At 40.3% G+C, this 4,861-nt stretch overlaps 2 long non-coding RNA genes across 2 annotated transcripts; one reads left to right on the top strand and one right to left on the bottom strand.

The window, feature by feature from the left end:
• Positions 1–2,152: 2,152 nt before the first annotated feature.
• On the top strand, positions 2,153–3,074 carry LOC148908724 (uncharacterized). The gene is made up of 2 exons (XR_016120768.1): positions 2,153–2,360; positions 2,637–3,074. It is a non-coding gene; the product is annotated as an uncharacterized LOC148908724 (long non-coding RNA).
• Positions 2,928–3,688, bottom strand: LOC116298332 (uncharacterized). The gene is made up of 2 exons (XR_004197325.2): positions 3,523–3,688; positions 2,928–3,385 (listed from the first exon to the last, which is right to left on the bottom strand). It is a non-coding gene; the product is annotated as an uncharacterized LOC116298332 (long non-coding RNA).
• Positions 3,689–4,861: the final 1,173 nt, after the last annotated feature.

Consider the following 4,861-nt stretch of genomic DNA (forward strand, 5'->3'; position numbering starts at 1 on the left):
TCCATGAAGCAACTTGTATAATCAAATTCGCAACTTGTGGATCAAAATCTAGAACACATTGTAAAGAATCTGACCTCATTTACGAAGGTCAAATCTGGTATTTGCTCATGCAATTTTTGATCAGTAGGACTCTGTTCATCATCATCGACCCTTTCTTGCCCCCCGCTTCTTTTACAAAGCAATGCTCAAATCAGTATTCATGCTTGATCCTTTAAACGAGAACCTCTAAACCATGTCCCTCCCGCTAGCCTATGCCCAAGATTGGATCATTGCATAGCAGGAGCGAGTTTGCTTACCTCTCTCCCCTCCCTTATTTCTGCAGATAAGACCCCAGGCCCCCAACCCTTCCCACCATAGGAACCCCGCCAAGGCTACTCAGGTTTTGCATGCTGTCACATTCTTTTAATAGCTTAGTGGTTTGTCATCGGCGCAAGACAGTCATGCACACCCTAAATAGCACAGGCATTACAGCTTGCTTTCGTTCTTTTCCGACCCATAAACGCTTGAACTAGTATAGTATTGTCTTTGAAAGCTGACCACAAACCACTTCATAAAGCATTAGTGTCAAAATGAACTTCAAAAGCGAAAAGAGCGTCTCAATATTAGGGCTATTATTAAGAAGGTGAAGTTTTAGCTCATACTTTGCGGCAGACAAGAAACAGCATGAACTAATTTTTTTTAAGAAAATATTTCTGTGGAAAAATGTGCTGTACAGCATCATTAGTATTTTAAATGATTTTAGGTCTTTTAAAAGATATCAGCCGTAGCATGTTGGTATGTGGATTCCGAAGGCACTATTTCAACGAAAAAAGATATCCACTTGAAGCCCGTCATTGATTTGGATAAATAATAGCCATAATCCAGTCTTAAGTCAAGTTGTCCAGAATGAATCCAACTTTATCAGAGGCTTACTCGCCTGGTTTTTTTTATCCATTGCAGGTTTAAGAGACTTTCAGACAGTAACGCAGGAATTCTCTTTGCGAGCCAGTTTTCTGAAATGAAGAACTTTGGGGCACTGTACTTAATTTCTTTCTTTCAGTGCAAAACATTCGACTTCGACATTACAAATATTAATCTTTTTATCTATCATTGGAGCGCCACATACAGCGACTTTTGCGTCCGCGGTAGGATTAGTATGATTAGTTCTAAGTGTGTCTGGCATTGCCCCACGTTCATGGAACGGAACAACATATAATGCCTCGTGCAAACATCTGCAGTCATAGCCAAAGGGCTGGTGACAAAACGATTGTGAATATCGATATGGTGGGTTTGTTAATGCAGCTATCTGTGCTGGCTACCCCCCCCCCCCCCCCCCTCCCGGGCTTTTCTCTCAGTGCGTGAAATTGAAGCTGCCCTTCCCTTCCCGCCAAGGCAAGGGAATAGTATTACACTTTCAGGAAAGCTCTTGTGGCTGAACTGAACGAAAACACAAATACTATCAGCCTCTCCTCTAAATTAGTATTTCCGCAACTCTCATTAGTAAGGCGATCCACAACATACTCCACTGTGGCCTGTGTGCAGCCGCTTCTAACCCCTCATCCCTACGGGGGAACGTTTTTTGCCGTGGGAGGGGGGGGGGTGGGAAGCGGCTGTGCGCGAACTGTTGATAACACGATTCATAACTAAGAAGCAAATGCGCACGTTTTGAAATGCTCGATGACATCATCAGAATATTTGTCGTAACTGACGACACGCGCCAGAAGATCTGTGGGTCAAGTGTTGCAATGTGTCACAGTCACGTGACAGGAAGCCTTCGAGATTTGAAATGTAGCGCCCTGATGAAAGGTTAAAACTTTTTATGCAAAAATAGTGCAGTCTGAAGCGGCGTCCAACAGTGAAGATCCATATGACAACAGCTCTCCCTGACGCGCGCGCCACAGTCAGTATACGATGCTACTCGTCAGGTTGCCATAGCTTGGCATATCTTGGATACTGGTTTCCGGCAAAAACCCTTCAGTAGTCTGCGTAGCGGCCCTTTGAGGAGAGGGAGGGGGAGGGGGAGGGGTAGGGGGGAGGGAAGGAGGAAGGGGAGGGTGACTGGACCAGCCCCCTCGCAAAAGCTACATACGCTTTATTAACACAATCTGCACGTACTGAAATAAACGTGAACGGAAAGAAAATTCAGTGACGCGTGAGTCATATGAGTCACGTTTTTGCAAAAAACGAACTCATGCACGTCCGGCGAGTGGGGATTATTGCATTAGACTAAACTTGAAAAATATTTCACGAAACAGCCCCTTCAGAAGATAGCAAAGGATATACAAAAGGAAACTATACGGCTGGAGAACTATTAGGTCTACAATTACATTCTGAAAATAGAGTCAAAAAATGAAAGTGCCTAGAGTACAAACACAAAATGTGTACGTGCAATAGTTATCACTATTTAGTAGTTAATACTGGCACTAATTAAATGTGCAAAAGAAAACAATAGAATTAGCATAAAAATAGCACTATTTAGTGATATTTATGTTTCACACTTTTAGTGTTTGCATTCTAAAACCATTACAATTAGTAAATAGGATGTAAAATCCTTTAGAAAAAAAAGACAAATACGTACAGTAAGACATGAGTAAATTAATATGCATAAAATAAGGTATTCAAAAATAAATTAAGTGACTGTATGTCTCCTGTTTTAGGCTGAGATGTAGATGTTCTAGCAGTTACATGGATGGTACATCATGGGATAATACCAAGTGCTCTCCAATGAAATCTTCAATGAACCCTTGATTCACACTATGGACTTTGACCCCAGTTTACGTACAGCTCCTCTGTACAGCCCTATTGCCCGTAATTGAAAGACTATGGGTCCCCTTCCCCCCTCCCTTCCTCCCTACCTCATCTTTATTCCGTGGTATGTTGAAGCCATGAGAATCGATCGTTGGTTTAGCGAAGATTGTAGTTTTGAAGTAAAACGCATGTCAAGATAGTTCAGTTTCATCTAGCTTCCTTTTATTCCCTTAAGAACAAGAACACGAGTCATCTTTAAAGATGATTCTTGGTTGAATAGACAGACAACCTCTGTATGTCATTTAGTCTCGCGATAGGCCTGAATAAATAACTCCAATAAGCTCCAACAGTACTGCTGCTCAACAATGGTCTAACTGATTACCGAACAATGATACTAGCAAAAAATGTTATAACCGGCATTCTAGAGCGCGGTTAATCAATCACCGCATGAAAATCTTTAGGTTTAAGTTCAGAACAGCATGTTTCCTTCCAGGAGCTTTCAGTAAGTTGCAAAACATCTGATCTCTGTCTGCAATAGTCTTATCTTTTGTCAAAATTCAAGCCTGCGGAACTCCAGACACTTTTTTTTCTTCAGATATCGGAGACTTTGCCGACCCCCTCATACTAACCCCCTCAGCGTTCGCTGCTGTAGTTTGGTCTAGCTTGCAAAAAGAAAAGCAAAACATTCAAAAAAGATCACAGAAAAAACCCTGCAAACATCGGCCACAATTGGCTTTCGTCATGAATATTCACAAACTCAAGTTCAGTCGAATAAAATATTGGATGATTACTAACCTCTCCCCATAGGGAGGGGGAGGGATCTCGTTGTACTACTTGGTACTTGGAAATACTTCATGATTTCGAGCCATCATTTAGACTACTAGTCCTAGTACCTCCAGCAAAATATTTCACCAAGTTCGCTCTATATGCTAGACATTCAACTGTCGCGGATCGTCAACCAAGTGACAATAATTATATCTAGTACAGGGACTCGACACAGCCGTCTCCTGCATAAATACTCCAACGCTCTAAAAATCTAAGTTTTGACTAAGAGACCGATTATGGCTTAAAAGGGGATAATGGATTTGTGTTTTTAAAAGGAATCATGTCGAGACGTCTATGCGGATTAAAGATTTGCAAAATACAACTCTAATAGGATACGAAAAAAGCGAAAAAAAAAAATCTTGAAGGTGTTTTTTTTAACTAAGATAAAATGCATATTGAAAGAGACAGGATTGAAAATTTGGATACTTATCGATAATTCGAAACTGATATACAACACATTCATAAAAAAAGTTTTCCTCTATGTCGAAAAATTTCCCCCTATCAATCAGTTATTCGCTCCAACATATAATGTATTTTATTTAAATTAATAATAATAGAAATAAAAAAATAAGATAAAAAACAGAGAAAAAGACAGTAATTTTATTTGCTGTTGAAGCAGTGGTGATGGTGTATGAGGGCATTTCAACTGAGGAAATTGAAAAACTACTCTCCAAAGCCATTCCTTCGACATTTTTTGACAGCGTCCGGTTCCGACTCAGTGAGTCATCATTTGCCTCGTTTTCATGGGTACAATCGATAACATTCTAAATTCAAACTTCTATATGTTCAGAAACAGGTTGGCAATTTTTAGTGTTTCTTTAAAAGGAAAAAAGAGGAACTATTTCTGAGATTAAAGACAATTTTTTGAGTTTTGGTTAATGATATATGCACTGTATTAGTAAAAGAAGCGAAATCATTGTTAATCGTAGGGGGTGAAATTAAAATACTGAAATGAAGCGAATCAGCAAAATCCTATTTCGTAATCGGGAAAGAAGCACCTTTTCCTTAAATTATTTCATTAATTATGGTTTCAGGGTTTTTTTTCTGTAACAACGTTCCATATTTGGTGCACATGGTGACAAAATAAGGACACATGTCACTGAATACATGAATACATATGGTCACGAGGCAAGAAAACAAAGCAACTTTACATTACGAAATGCGCGTCGGTGCCTTTTGCGCAAGCGCCGGAATTTGATTGACAGGCTTCACAGGTAGCCTATGACGGCTGCAGGTTTACATCCTCGTTTTGGTGTTTTTCGTGACAAGGCCCTCCTTTGTCCACCCCCCACAGACTTCCGTTGTCGTC

Source organism: Actinia tenebrosa, unplaced genomic scaffold, assembly GCF_029948245.1.
Source record: "Actinia tenebrosa isolate PJP-AT-01 unplaced genomic scaffold, QUT_ActTen_1.0 PGA_scaffold3__52_contigs__length_22856419, whole genome shotgun sequence".
NCBI classification, from domain to species: Eukaryota; Metazoa; Cnidaria; class Anthozoa; order Actiniaria; family Actiniidae; genus Actinia; species Actinia tenebrosa.